General features: G+C 43.5%; 1 protein-coding gene across 2 annotated transcripts in view; it reads left to right on the top strand.

Moving 5' to 3' along the window:
• SSH2 (slingshot protein phosphatase 2) overlaps nt 1-16,201 on the top strand; it is a 141,302-nt gene that overhangs the window by 17,161 nt on the left and 107,940 nt on the right. The gene's annotated exons all lie outside the window — the stretch shown is intronic.

Raw genomic sequence — 16,201 nt, 5'->3', positions numbered from 1 at the left:
TGCGGAGCTGGGTATTAAACAGTTCTCCTGACACCCAGTCCACTGCCCTAGTGACTAGACCTGGGTGCTTCTCACTGTTAGCATATGATTGAACTAGTCAAGTCCGTCTCAGGTGGGAGGATGCTCAGTAAGAGAACTAAAAAGGTAGAACCTGCCAAATGCTTAGGCCATATGTTATGATGTTCTCTGTTATGCTAGAAATAGTCATATACCTCATGGCAACGCTGTTGACCAATCTGTTTCTGGGAATTCAGTCTTCTGGGGCAAGAAGCTTAATAACAAAGCAACCTGATTGTTCTCTGTGTCCTACCCATCCAGGGTTGCCATATTTCTTTACGTGGGCCACGTTGAGACCATCCTCAATGGTTTTGGAGTCTGTTTAAAAGTTGAGCACTGGTGTGTAGTTGGTGTTTTTTGTGGTGGGGTGTCTTTCCCCCGTGGCAAAATAGTGAATGCAAACTTATTTGAAATAGCTTCACTGTCTTTGGCTTGACGTGTCTTGACACTGAATGTTTCACAGTGCATTGCTATGTAACATTTCCAAGTGTATTCTTCTATTATTGAAATAAAGAAGTGGAATTCTTCCCACAGGTGCTGCTGCTGGGTCTGGCTCTGTTACTTTGTAGCATGATCTTGCTTAAGCATATAATCTCTCCTATTTGCTCTATGACAACCAGTTTGGAGGTGTTGCATGGTAAGGTGTTTGGTTTTTTTTTTTTTTTTTTTTCTGTCAGGAGTAGCCACAAAATACTTCACAATTGAAACAGGCACGTGTCTGGAGTTGGCAGGCTGAAAGGCAGAGCTGTACCTTCTGCGATGCCTGAGAAGAGCTTAGGGTGTGGGAAGCTATGCAGGGGAATTTTTATTCCATGGTTTTTGTTTTTTGGCTTGTGTGTAACTTTTTTTTATTTTTCAAGGGAGCACTGAACCACTAAAGCACTACAAATATTCCTTCTGGATGTTTAGACTTGAAGTCTTTTATTCAGTGAATCATCATATTTATTAACCTGACAAATTAATAGCAAACTCTTCTTTCAGTTCATGCATGCGCCATATCCGAACTCTGCTTGTCACCACACATAAGAACTTCATTCATCTGCTTTACAATGTCATTGATGACAACCTGGCAGTGGCCCAGTTGTGAGCAAGTTAACTACAAAAGGCTACATTGTAAACCTCTCTGAGAGTACATGCTACATTAAGTCTAAAATTTAAAAAAAAAAAAAAAAAAGTACAGACTTGTTTAGGCTGCATATAACTGCCAAATAGTGTTAAACCTTTGAAAGGATGATGGTTTTCAGAGGAGTTTTGTCTTAAAATGGGAGTGGGCTGGAATTAAGGATACGTTCTTATGGTTTAGATGAGGCTTCAAATGTCTATGAACCTAAGGTGTTTGGTATTTCATGCTGAGCCAGAGGTAGGTAAATGATGACTGTCTTACTGAGCATACAAGTTTAACTGCTTAGCTTCTTGTAATTTGAGTAGCATTTGGAGTGGAAATTGCAACTACTTCTTTGCAGACTATATTTTGCAGTGTGTCTTGGGGCTAAGGAAATTCTCTAGAGAAATGGGGAATGCTGGTGAGGTGGCTCATGTTAATTGTACTGTACTGTCCTACGTCTAGAAGTGCCATGGCTATGCCGACGTAAGCTCTGGTGCCGAGGCAGCTAGATAGATGGAAGGCTGCTTCCCTCGGCACAGCTACAGGAGCTCAGGGAGGTGGATTTCCTGCAGTGACCGGAAAAATCCCTTCCGTTGCTGTCAGAAAAGTCTGTGCTATGGTGCTACAGCAGCAGTACGAGAGTTGTGCCACTGTAGTGCCCGTGGTGTAGACATGGCCTGAATCTAGCACCAAGTAATGTCTGCCTCCTGCAACAGTCTGTAGGCTCTGGGATAGATCTTCATCTTAGTGCTGTGGGTTTTGTGTGGCACACATGGCATGTGGTGTTGGGTTCAACATCCCAAAGTTCCATGGCCTGGTCATCCTGCCAGAGGCTGAATGTATCTGAACTCCTCTGCTTTGCTCTCACAACCCAGACTCATCCTCCAGTATTTTCATTGCTTCCTGGCTTTCATTGTTCTTGCAGTACTTACAGACAAATCTAGAAATACTTCAGTCTTTGTCCATGACACAAACTAAATCACCCTCACATTTCAGCTTTGGGTTTGCTTTGTTTCTGAACTTTGTGGTAACTTCTTTCTGTAGCTGCACAGATTAGCCCATCTCAGTAAATGTAATGGGTTGTGGAGGGTTTTCTGTAGCTGCTCTTGATTAAACCCAGGTATTCTCACTGAATATCACCATCACGGTAATAAACAAACATAACACTTAAAATGCTTGTCCTGATAGCTTCTTGGGAGTAACTTCAGCTGCAGTATAAACCCTGTCAGAGCTGGAAAATATTAATCCTCTTTGCGGCACAGTGAGGTGAAAGGGGGACTTGTCTAAAGTCACGCAACAGTGAAGAGGCAGAGCTGGAAGTGTAGAACACCTCTAGCCTCTAAAGAAGTGGCTACAATCTTGTTTCTTTCCACATGTAATAACGGTGGGATATGGACAACAGCTTGAGTTAGATGCACGCTTAATTGTCTGCCAAAGGGTGACCTTGAGTTTTTTACCATTGACTATGAGGTGTGGAGCAGAGTTAAGCCAGTGCTCGGTGCTTTTGAAAATCCACTCCTACTCCGTGTCCCCCAGAAAAGTGAATGGCTTATTCAAATGCATGGGATGTGTCCTGTTTTGTCACTTTCCCCTTCCTTAAGTTCCACACCATAGCTAAATGAAAGCATACATTTTACCTTGCATGATGCAAAACGATTCCTGCTTGCTAGAATTCCAGGATACAAGCAGGAAGGATTGGCAGTGTGCAGACGCTTTCCACCAATGTTTGGTGGTAACTGAGCATAAATGCTCATGACTGAACTTCTGTTGGATGTTGCTGTTATTACATTGAAAAAAGGAAATACAAACTTGGCAACTGAAATCTCTGGGAGAATGGCTTTAACCACAGGGTTGGCTACTCCAGCGATGCGGTTGTGTTACCTTAGTAAGTGCTTGTGTTCCAGCACTCCAAGACACTAGTAGTACAACTGCTGAGCTAAGTTTTCACTTACTCTATGCCAGCTGGAAGGCAACCTGTGAACAGGGAAAATCTGTTTATCAGAAACTAGGAAATAGTAGAACACTGTGGTAATGAAATGGATACCTCGATAAGGCAGTGTGTTTTCCTTAAAACTGTTGTTCCTAATAGCTAAAAAGAAAAATATATATTTTTTTTAAATGGCCAAACTTCATCATGGAAATATCAGCTCTTGGGTCTGGCGACTGTTACTATGACCTAACTTACCAATTCATTAGCCAATTGTGTTGAATTTATAATCAACTGGCTTTTCTGTACTCTTCATTAATAGAGAACATTAAAATATCCAGCTGCAGACTGTTCCGTCAAACACGTGACACTGACATCAGATCTGGAAGTTATCCTTGAACGGCCTCCAAAATGACCTCATTCAACACCACTTCTGTGTGCTGGTTTAACAAAATGTTGGGTAACTTGACTTCATGGTCACTTGTACTTCCAGTAACTTTTACAAGATGGGCTTTGGCCCAGTTCTAGCTGATGTTCTTGAAAGACTTCTTTGAAGCCCAAGTGTTTGTCCAGTTATTGCAGACTCCTGTCGGGTTTCCAGTGCCGGACAGGAAAAGGGGAAGTGCTCCAGGCTTTACTAAATAGCCCAAAGGCACACTGTGGCCTCCTGCTGCACCACTAATGTACAGTGGGAGGCAGTGACGGAGTAGAAGCACTGGGAACTGAGCTGTGCAGAGTACATCTCCCCTTGCTCTGCCATGAACTTGCTGAATGACCCACGAGATGCTTCACCTCTCCATGCCACGTCTCACTGTATGTAGAAGGGCTAACCTCTTGCTCAGTATGGGTGTTAAGGCTTAAACAACATCTCTTTTCAATCCTCACTGTGGATCCTTATTTGGCTCAAACTACTGTGATAATGACCCAACCATTTCCCTTCCCTGGAGTCTAGATACTGGTTCATTTTCAATTTGAACTGACATCCTAACTGGAGTGACTAGTCATGACCTAAATGAGATTGAACCCTGGCAAAGCAACACCGGAGGTTTGCTGCTTTGTGGATGGTATCGTTCTGATACCTTTTCTTATGTACTGGAATTCTTTGCCTTAATTACAGGGCTTCTCTGCCCGGCACAAATGCCTTGCCGATGTCCATGCCATCAGAGCAACAGACTCCAGGCTGACATGTTTTCCCATGAACCTTGTATATGTGGCTTCTCTCTAAACTGGCAATATTTAGTAGTCCCTATCCTCTGTATTTTTCCATGTCCCTTGTCATTCAGATTGCTTGTCTCTGAACCCCCTCTGTTTCTGCTATCTCCTTTCTGGGAAGTGGGGATCAATACTGCACAGAGTATTCCGGAGGAGGCTTTGCTGTAGACTTCTATCATGGTGGTGTAATATTTTCAGTGTTGTCCATCCCATTCCTAAAGTGTCTTAAGAACTGTGTTTGGTGGTTTTTTATTTTTTTTAATACTATAGCTGTACATTGAGAAGAGCTCTTCACTGAGCTGACCGTAATGTTGCCCTGGTCTTTTTCTTGAGCTGTTAAAGCAACTTCGAACCCAGCAAGGTTTACAAGTAATTAAAACCTGTACTAGATTAATGATCTGCAGTCTGGTGTTTGACAGGTACTATAGAATGCTATCAAGCTTCATAAAGAGCCTTGACCTGGAGAAGAGGAAGTAAAAAGTGTAACCCCATGGAGTTGCATGGATGAAAGAGAAGGTGAGCTGGATTACAAGAGGTGTGTTGGACCAACTCCATAGAAATAGAACGCTGGCCTCTTGGCTGCTTTTTTGGATCCTCTAGGGAGCCAGCTGGATTTTCTTTGTAGACCAGAAACCCATGAGGCTGGCTAACAAAATTCTGGGAGAGTCCCAGAGTCTGGGCTGGGTCTGCAGCCTGGAAGTCTACACAGCAATGAAAGCCCTGCAGCCTGAGCCCAAGATAGCTGGCACAGGCCACCCGCAGGTTTTTCTTTGCTGTGTAGACATAACCTGTCAAATCGGAAAGGTGGCAATTCACTCCTACGTGGGGCTCAGTTCTCCATTGCCCTGCATCCTATGTCTTTAACAGTACTGTAGTTCCAAAAGAATTAACAGTTCAGGCCGTGCCTTGGTAAAGTTCTGAAGACCTGTTTCCAGTGGAAGAAAACTGATGTTCTTACCAGGTTCCTTAGCATTAGTAACTGTGTAATTCATACATGGTTTTTGCCACCCTGCGAATCTGCTGTCATGGAGCCTGTATCCGCCTAATAGAGGGATTCTCCCGAGTGGGGGCTTGCAACCGGAGACTAATTCATCCCAGGGATGAGTCTACAGTTATCAGACTGAGTTATTGTGGCTCATATGCATCCTTTACTGCTTTTCCAGATCGTAACCTTGAAAGGTCTCTCCTATGTTTAGCGTTTTGGGCCAGGTTTTTCTGGTACAACATGTTGAAAATGGAAATTTAAATAGCTTTAAAAAATGCTTTCCCACATGAATCATCTTGCATGAACTCTTAAAATAGAATATTGTCCCAGGACATAAGTCAACACAGACCTTAAATGTGCTCAACCCATTTCCAGAGTGACTTTATTTAAAGCAGAACAGTTGACTTTGTTTCTATGGTTTACTTTTTAGCTGTAGTCTTCTCCTTTAGTGAATAAGCATATCTCAGCTGGGATTGAGAATGTGTTGGCTATGTGATGGAAGGATGGTATTGTCAGTTTTGCAACTTGGGATAACATATACATGTAACATCCACCTTTTTCAAAGGGCAAGTGGGAACGCACTCTACTTGTTTCAAAGCATCTCAGGTTGGGTCTGGTTTTTGTCTGCCACTTTCTGATCATGCACAACTCTTACTACAGGGAATGGGAAGGGTGCATGTGTGCACTGAAGAGACAATATCACCAAACCTTTTTCTTCAGAGACTGCTACTCGGTTTTCATTGCCTATAAGTAAGTGGCATCTTTTCAGATAACTTGCACCCCAGTGGTGCTGCTAGCCATCCTAACAACATTCTAAATTCAGTGTTTCAGAACACAAACTTGTGAGGATGCTGGAAAAAGCAGTGACCAAATGAAAAATTCAAATCCGGCTTACTCCATTTCCTTAATAATCACAACAGCAGGGAAAAAGTAACAAGCAGTGTTGCTAACTGTGTGTAGCTGAAAACCCTTGATAAAACAGTCCTTGACTTTAATAGGTGTTTGGAAATAATCTTACAATGCTGAGCCCTTCAGTATGGCGTTCTGGTTACTGTAATGACCTTTGTTTGGCCAGGTCTTCCTTCTAAGGTATGTCTGCTTCATTCTCCTAAGAAGTTTTGAAACAGTTTATTTAAAATGTGATGCGTATGGGTGTCTGGAAGCTTAAAATTACACTTATTAAATTGGCCTCTTGTGGTGGTGTTGTGTGGTGGTTCATGAGTCCTAAAAAATGTGCTTCTGTGTGATGGTTTGAACCACATTTTGGAGCAGACTCTAACCCAAGGAATCTGAAGTTACATCATCTCTTCTTGGTGTTTGTTTCACTTGGGTTTTAGAGCTGGGTAGTGCAAACTGGACTAGAATGTTTCAGGGTCAAAAGGCACTGAGTGTTAAGGAATTTCAGAGCACAGTATTTTGGATAGAAATTTGCATAGGAGCTAATGAGAAATACTAGTCGGGCACAAAGATGATTAATTCTGTGACTTATTTACTTTCTGTTCATTAAGTGCCTTGGGAATTCTATTCCTTTAGAAATAGCCAACTGGTGGTAATATTGCTATTTTTGGTGATTTTGACAGTCTGGGTTAAATTTTATAGAAAACCACTTGTTCATTAACTAGGTAGCATCCAGGATTCCTCAAAGCTTTTCCCCAAAACTTGCTAGGAATATTTGTATGCGAGATGTGTCCCCTCACTAGTTGTTGTGTGTTTTTGTTTGTTTGTTTTTGTTTTTTGTTTTTTTTTTGTAAAGCTTTGGGATTTGAAAATATTGTTTTCATGCTTTTAGGTTTGTTTTGAGTGTGTGGTGGGTTTTTTGTTTTTATAATTTGGCTGTTTAAAAAGTAGTTACTTATAAACTAATGAAGAAAGGTTAGAAGCCAGCTGCCCTCATCTCCAAACCTTAGATATGTCACATAACATTTTCATATCTCTTAATTTTTGTATCTAAGTTTTAGAACTTGTGCAGTAAACATGTCTGTGCATCAAGCGCCTATTTTGTGTTTCCTAGATGGCCAGGATCTGCAAGAGCAGATGCAAATACCCTTAGCTAATTTGTTAATAAATACACTGATCACTTACTGTCTAAAGATGAAAAGCAGAAGCCTGCAGCAAGATTAGTTACTCAGTTGAGAGAATAAAAAACCATCATATGATCTTTATTCCTTTGAATGGGTGGAGTTGCTTTGACTCTGCCCTTCTGGGTCTGCTAAAGGGTGTATCTAATCCATCAGGCTTAAATAGTTATTGACCCATAATATGTGGAGGTTTTTCCCTGTTACTTAACTTAAGGAATTCTGACTGTATAATGGTGCATAGAGATTTCTTTAATTGCTGGCCACTGCTTGTATAACTTCTAATTTGTAGTCTGAAGTTTTCCAGGCCTTTTTCCTTGAAGCTTGGAAATGCTGTAGATTGATAAAAGCTGAAGATGCCACTGGGTAGGGTTTTCCCATTGCACTTGCAGAGCTCTGCCTCCTTTTAACAGTATTGTGTGAACCTGCAGGTTCCTACTCTCAACATCCCTCCGAGGCTGGCAATGTAGAAGCGTCTCCATTTTGACCAATGTGGAAACTGAAGCACCAGGAGGCAAAATGACTTCCCTGGTCATGGAGAGGCAGTGGCTAAGCTGGGACTTGAGAGTAGAATTCATGAGTTTGTGGCTCCCAATCAGAATAGGGAGGGTTAGGGGCCCACAAGTTGAAGAGTATTCCAGTTCTAGCAACCAGAAATAGGATTCCAGCCAGGGGGGATATTAAATATGCTGGACCCAAAGCTCAGAGGCCAAAAGTGAAATCCTTCGACCCAGTTAAGCCTGACGTCATACCAGCCACACACAGTTTATTTCTGCCTTCCTGCTTTACAACTGCATGTGTCTGATAAAATATGAATGTGAAACAATGGAGTAACCATAGCTGTTCTCTGCAGATGTGGCAGTAAATTACATATGACATGGTACCAAGTTCCTCTTTCTGTTTTTTTTTGTTTTGTTTTGTTTTTTTGTTCTGCTTCTAGCAGTTGGCTCGCTGCATGGCTTGAATGCAGGGTTCTCTTGATGTGCGACTGCTGTACAAGTCATACGTTCTTTCGCAACTCAGCTGCTTCTCTGTTGGTTTAGAAAGCAACTTCAAGAATTTTAAGTGAAATTAATACCTTTTGCATGGGATCTATATGAGGGAGAGAGAGCGCAAAGGGAATTGGTGCCTGGAATGTGGAGCGTTTGGAGCAGTGTCTTGCAGAATTATTGGAGATGGACAAGAGCTTTATATTCTAAGGGGGAGGGAGAAGTATTGACATGGCTCTGTTTTTCCACACAATAGCATGACTTCATGTTGGTTCTAAGGTTCAGCCTTCACTTGAGAGCTCCTTGCTCCTCTGGGCTTAAGTGAGATTCATTTTTACTTGTGCCTTGTTTTTGCTTTTTTTATGTTTTTTTAACTTTTTATGCTACAGGTTCCGTACTATTTCCGCTTGGCTCGGGAGAGCCATGGATTTGGGGGATCATTCTCACTTGATCTGCTCAGTGCTCAGAGGTGCTTTCCTCAAGAGAATTAGAAGGATTGAAGGCTTACATGTATTAGAGAGGGCTGACCTCTTCCTAGTTCTAATAAGATTTGGTACCATGTGTATACACCTTTTGGGCTCCACTGTGCTAGTCTTTAATGCAGTCTGAGTGAGCGAGTGCTCTGTTTTAACAGGACTGCAGAGAAAATGCATTGCCTTTCCTTTAGCACAGACTTTGCCTGTACAAAGCAGAGGGCACTAGCATGCAGGGAAACGCAGGCTGAAGTAAACTCCAATCTTTAATCAAGTTTATTTAAGTTGTACAGCTAAATGGCTTTTGTTGGCTCTCCCCTCTTCTCATGCTTTCTTTGGGCATTAGTGTATATAGTGACATGCCAAAAGATAGGGATTGAAGCATCAAGCTTTGCGTCTAGCTGTCTGAAACTCTCCTCCACAGTGACATAAACTGGCCTGTGGTTGTCCATGCTCACAAGGAGGGCACTGTTATCTACGCAATACTAAAATACCAGTGAACTCGGTGAACACTGATAACCATGTCAGATATGGGACCCAAACTACTCCATTCATTATATCCATGTTTAACAGCATCTGTTCTAATGATTCTTGCATGTGGTTTCCTATATATGGCATGTGTAATAGTATAAGCCGCAGAAGGCTGAAGCCCCCAGCCTTCTAGGCTCCCTTCTATCTTAATGATAGTTCATGGTGGCCTTCGGGATGGAATGTCGTGGCTTTCAAACTCTGGTGGCTAAAACTGGACTCTTAAATATTCTTTTGGTGCCGCCCCTCCCCCCCAAAAGTAGTGTAGACATGGCTTTAAGGCACTGCAGTTGTGCCGGTGTTGTGCTTACAGAAGACTCTGTCTATGCCAATGGGAGAGCTTCTCCTTTGACGTAGGTATTCTACCTCCCCAAGAGGCGGTAGCTACGTCCCATCAACACAGCACTGTTTGCACCGTTCGGTCAGTATAACTGCATCACTCAGGGGGGTGGATTTCCACCCACCGGGTGACGTAGTTGTGCTGACATAAAGCTTGTAGTGTAGACCTGGGCTTAGTTTTACCTGACACTTGATAATGGGCTTTTAAAGCTGCTTTGTCATAGTAACGTAGTGTGTTGAACTTCTCTTCCAATGTCCTTAAGTGCAATCACTAGAAACACTGGTGCAAAAAAATTTTTTAAATGTCCATACTTAAGAATTATCACATTCAAATATGTTAAGTTTTTTTTTTTTTTTCTTTCACCCCCTAAATCACTACATTTAGTTCTGAATGGCCTAAAAGTTATTCTGAACAAAAGCTCTTGATGGAAAAATAAACCAAGTCAGCTTTCAAAGCCATGCAGAGTTGGTCTCTGGAGTTGTAAGACATGAGTCTTACTGTTTTAACTTATTCCTGGGCGAAGACCTTGTTTCACTAAATTTCAGTCTGGAAAATGAATGTATTTATTTTTACAGTGGCTCTAAGCTCTTGAAAATGGGGGCTTCTAATGAAGTTGACACGCACTTTTACCCCCTTTCCTCATTAAGTGTATCAGTTACCACTGGACTGAGAAGCAGCCTGAGAGTATTGACAAAACTAATGGGGGAATTGGTGCTAGAAGGCAGAGCATTTGGAGCAGTCTCTTGCACAATTGTAGGTGTTGTAATATAAACACACTGTAGTGTGTTTAGGTCTGTCTGCCCCACTAGACCTCTGATAACCATTCTATAGCCTGTCTCTTGGCCAAAGATGACAAATCTATAAAGGAGGCTGGCTGTAAAGCCTCATGATTTGAATTGTCCTATAAATATGTATCCCAAATGTCCAGGTGGCCGTCTTTGAAGCTGTTCAGAAAAATGTGGCATCTCTCTCTGATTGAATTAATGCAGCTTTAATCTGCTGTTAGTGTGTGCTGTACCTGCAGCACTTCTTCAGTCTACTCTGAGTGTTGCCACTGGTCTCGGTCAGATGCACAATGCCTCCATTAATAAGTGCATAATATAATCCTCAAATAGCCACTTCGAGAGTGCAGAAGTGTGTTCTGCTGCCGACTGAAAAGGCCATCCAGCAGAAGTGTGAAACGTGCAGCAGTGATCACAGGTGGGCGTTCTGGGCAATCTGTGTAAATGGGAGTCCAGATAAATAAACACTGGATAACTGTACCTCCCTGACCTTGTCTCCTTTTAGATCCATGCTTCCTTTGCTCAGACAAGCCTCTCATCTGATGCCCTTTTTTCTCCTCCCCATGCTTGTCCCTGGGCCTACTTCTAGGCTGCCGGTCTTCCTGGAGTGCCCGTCTGACCCTGTCCACTGTGCTGTTCTTAAGTTCTTCTCAAAATCTACAGCTTCCAAGTGACTTTCAAAGTTTAGTGTGTGTGTGTGTGTGTGTGTATCTCTAAAACCTCCAAAATAATAAATACCTAAAACAGCCATGCAGCAATCAGCCCGTGTGCTTTAGCCACGTACTGACTATCTCACTGTATTGTCTTTGCCTTCTTTCATCTGCTCTTCCCCACGTTGTAAGAGCCTCACGACAGAGCCTCGAGGTTTGTCTGTGCTGTGAAGCACGACGCACCTCTGTACGCTATTAATAAGCACTGTATCCCTGGTACATGTCTGGTAGAATGGGGATCAGACATGTCTATTGTGTCAGAGCGTGAAAAGAATACGTTGGGGCTCTACTTCCTTAGCCACAGATCTGGAGATATAAGAACTTGCTTGGAAAGGAGACTTCTGCTTTCTAAAGTTTCAGTCTCTTCAAAAGGGATGTAGGTTAAAGCAGGACTCTAGCTTTGGTAAATCAGTGTAAGTAGCTGTGAGTTTATGTAATGGTGGAGATCCAAACGTCAGCACTCAAAAGATTAGGCTGTAAGTATGTATATCCGCGTGCGGTTACGCTCAACAAATGGCAAGGTTTGTCTTCCAGCACTGTAGAATAGGAAATCTTTGAATTGGTCGTATCAAATTGGGACTAGTTTGAAACTTTCTGCCCTTAGCTGCAAAGTACAGCTGGGAGTTCAACTATGACTGCAGTGCAGTGTGAATACACACACCTTCCAAGGAGCACTCCTTTCTGTCCCTGGGCAAAACAAAGTTATGCGGCTCTTGGCATTACTGTCACTAGGTGAAATTCACTCTGGTGGTGGGAGGGTGACAGGGACACGTGAGAGGCCTTTAGCAAAGACAGGGCTGCAGAGATGTTGCTAGCCCCTGCATGCTGTGCAGCAAGTCTTCACGTCGGTCCCACGTATATTGGCACAGACAAGGCCAAGCGAGTGGACGTGGGACTATGTGGATCTGGTAGCTCTGACTCCCTGTGAGAAGCGTCAGGGAGTGCAGTGCTCTTTCTGCAGCATTTAAGCTTTCATTTTAAAATAGAATATACTTGGATTCTAGCCCTTATGGCGGCGAGGAAACCTTCAGTATGGGACCCAGGCAGTCTTAACTTTCTTCCAACTGCCTGTGGCCCAAATCCTGGCTCCAGCATGCAGCCTGGCTGTGCACTCGGAAGGTTTCAGGGGGTGCTCCATTCATCCCAGGCCCACTCTCCCCAGAACTGCTCTGTAGCTGTCACTCGGCCTCTGAGCAAGCCTAGCCTCCACTGCACTCGGGTTGCCAATGCAGCTGGGGAGAGCCTGGTGGATCCATGTAGTAGCGGATCTGCTGGTTTCACCCCAAATCCAGCAGAAAGAAAACACAAAGCTGGCTTTGAGCGGTGCAGTGTGTACATTTTCCATCCCACCAGCTGTGCAGTAGAACCACACGAGCTCTGCTACAAGTGACTCTCCTGCCGAAAAGGGAGAAGGCAGGATTATTTTCCCCATAACAATGGTGTGAATTGCCTCTGTTCATCTCAATGGATGTCTCTGCCCATCTGTCTTCAGCATGGCTCTCTCCAGATGTTCCATGAGGACTTAGTCATCACCCTGCTGCACGCTCCAGACCTTGCATGAGTGTTGAGCTTCTGCAGGCTGAACAATAGCTTTCTGGCCGGGAACCTCCCAGGTGACTTGTCAAGTGTTATTCAGTCCCCTGAGGATAAAAGTAGAATCTAGTGGATGCTAACATATCCTGGTGACTTGTGGAAAGGGCAAGACCTATTGCATGGTGGAAGAGAAATCTTGCTTGCTCAATATATGATGTAGCTTCTGACCACTTTTCTACATGAGAAATCTGTCCCAATATAATCATAGGTGAATTTAAATTGATATTGGACTGTCTCTTCTTTTTGGGGTGAGTGGCTTATTTCATTCCCAGGGGACTTCAGCTAAAGCACAAAAAGCCACTTGTAAACCAAAATAAGAGTGTCCATGCAAGGGTTGCATCATTTTAACAACTGATTTAAACTGGTGGAAACTTCTCACCTAGACAAAGCTAAATACTCCTTATCTCAGGTACAAAAGCAGCTAATCTAAGTACCCAGGCTCCCTTTCTACAAGAAGTAACAGTCCCAGTAAGCACAATGGTTTGTAAGAGAGTTTTATACTCGGTGAATGTCTCCCATGAAATTTCTCACTGCAGTTGGCTAGAAGCCAACAGCTCCTGTGGGCGGTTTGTATGTTTCAGTGCTTGGTGGCTTGAACTCCCATGAATGGATGATGAAAAAATTCTGACTTCCTTATTGAAGTGTATGTAGTATGTTCCTGCTTTAGCCCCATGGACAGGGTCACCATCGAAGAGCTGTGGCTGTATCTCCTCCTGCAGTGTTATCCAGTCTGTCAGCATAGGCATGGATTAATCCACACCCAGCCTGAAGCTGTGCTAATGCCAGTGTATTGCAGACTTGTATCTTCATCCGTTCATTTTTCCTTCTTGGACAAAAAGCAATTGATACCTGCCTGTTCAAACTCCCTCACTGTCTTGTCAGCTAATGCTAATTTTAAGCTGCACTTTCTGTAGAGATCCTTATGGTGCCACTACTAAACAGTCTCCTCTTTCGTTACCAGAATCCCTCCTATTAAGTTTAAATCCATGTTTCCTGTTGAAATGGGGTCTGTTGGGTTTTATTTTCAGCAGGGATTTGCTGGGACAACTTATTGTGTGAATGTGACACAAAGTAAATGCAATGTCTGATCCATAGTTGGAGGAGAAATGATATGTACTGGGATCCCCGCGAGATTAAGTGGTTGTATTTGGTAGAGCGTAATTACGCTCCTTATGCCGTCGGCCCCCGAGTGCAGTCCTGGAGAAGCAGTAGATGTAAGGGAGTTACACCCTCAGAGCAATTGGTGTTCCCCTTCAGAAAAGGGAAAGCACCCCACTGTTGGCACCACTGATGCCTGCTTGGGATGAGAGTAGCCGTGCCTCAGAGCAGGCTACAAGCAGTCAGGCAGAGCTGCGTGGGGGACGCTTGCATCAAACCCATCTGTCTGGGTCATGCGTGACTTCAGTCGGGTGGCTAGTCCCTCAGTTTCATGAGCATAAGAACTCAGTCAGATGCGGTTTCAGCACCTTAGATGAGGTTTTAGCCACACGACTCCTAGTTGTAGGTCTGAAAGTCTGTTACATTTTTCAAATGACCTCCAGCTTGGCAGGTGTTCATGCTGAATTCCTTAGGACGGAATACAGCTGTAAGCGTGGCCAAAATTTCCAAACCTGGCTGTTTTTTGAAGTTCGGCTCTTAACAGGTTGGATGCTCAGACATGCTGAGTGCTGGTGTAATAGGTTCCTTAGATGCAAGGACACGCCTTAGGAAATCTATCTAATCTTAATCTATTTTAGGATTCTCTCTAGTGCCGGTCACTGCAGAATCTAACCAGTTATGGCCTGTATACTTAATTTCTCCGAAGACCTTGCTCTTCCATGGAGTCGGCACATCTTGCAGGTACCTGCTTCTGCAGTGGCGCTCTTTGGGTGGTCACTGTACACATGCATAGCAGAGGAGGAGCAGGGGAGGCTTTTAACCAGATTAAGAGGAAGGAGAAAGTGCAAGGATTTAAGGATTAAGAAACCAAAGGCAGTTGCTGATTAATAGCCTGTGGTGGAGAAGCCAATCTCTGGATTGGAAATCAAGCCCTTTTTTTTTTTTTTTTTTAACCTACACAATGTTGTGGGTCAGAGCATTTCTAAAACCCCATTGTCAGTATTGTGTAAGGTTTGAAGAAGGATGGTATGGGGTAAAAAACCAGAACGCTTGTAGATCGAGAACTGTGTACTGAGTGAAAACTGTGCTGATAATCAGTTACCTTTTCAAACTTCCGGTAGCATGTAAAGCTTACTGCCTACCGTATCTGAAATCTCTTTCTGACAGGAGGCACAGTGGCTTGTTCTGATGTAACAAGAACATCTGGTTTCAATGATTTTTCTTCTCATCTCCTCCCCCCACCCCCCCAACATCTTTCCTGCCGTCCCTACCCCAAGTATTTTGCACAGATGTCGTCATGCCGCCCTGCAGAGAATCAAACCCTGTGTAGATTACAGGATTGGTAGAAAGATTGGCGGGGGGGGGGGGGGAAATCTGTTACTAAGGAGATCTGAGTTGTAGTATTTTGTCACTAATGACGAGTCTGCCAAAGGGAAACAGATGGCACAAAGGAGACCAGGATTATACAGACGGTTACTACATAGCAACTGCAGGGCAGCAAGAGTGGTGGGTCTGGTGACCTTTCAGAGGTCAAATAAATCCTGTTCTGTGGCAAGAAAGACAATAGACTTGTCAGGCAAACCAGCTCTTCCCTCTTTCCCTGTGGGCTGGTTCAAACAGTGACACAACTGCCATGAAGGCATGTGACTAGCTCTCTTTTCTGGTCCAAGCCAAAGTTACATTTTCCATATTATCTGAAAGGTGGTGCTGGCATGCAGTTGACAACTTGTATATTGTGAAAATAAAAGGAAACCTGTCTTCAGCTTGATTCTCTCTTGTGTCCATGATGTACACAATTTGGCTATTCCACGTTTTTCCTTGTTAATCCCTCCGTTTCCACTGAATCAGCGTTCACTGATTTGCTGTTGGGGGTTTCACTGGAAAAAGTCAGGTTTTTCCTTGCAGGCTGTGAAGGAAGTTGAGACCTCCGACACTTTCTGAATACAGTGCCCTGCATTGCCAGCATCTGTTAATTTTTATGTCCAATGAATTAAGAACGCCCCAGGAAGGGTTGATATTTTTGGTGGAGACCCTTTTATTCAGTAAATAGGCAGAGAGGAGCTCTGAGGTACCAGTTTGTTCTTACACTGCTGTCCAGGTCAGTCTGTGCAAGATGACGTCCTTCATCCCCTAGGAGGAAGAAACCTGGTCCAAGGGGCGAAGGAACTGCAGCACCTGGTTGACCAGAGATCTTCGCTTTTCACAAAATAGGCTCCTTGACAGCCAGTATTGGAATACTGAAAAATGACTAGAGATTTGATTAGAGATGACTGGGCAACAATTGAAATGCAATACCACAGACCCCGGTGACTTCTACTGTTCTTCCT

Source organism: Malaclemys terrapin, chromosome 18 (genome assembly GCF_027887155.1).
Source record: "Malaclemys terrapin pileata isolate rMalTer1 chromosome 18, rMalTer1.hap1, whole genome shotgun sequence".
NCBI classification, from domain to species: Eukaryota; Metazoa; Chordata; order Testudines; family Emydidae; genus Malaclemys; species Malaclemys terrapin.
This window is presented reverse-complemented; position numbering and strand designations above follow the sequence as displayed.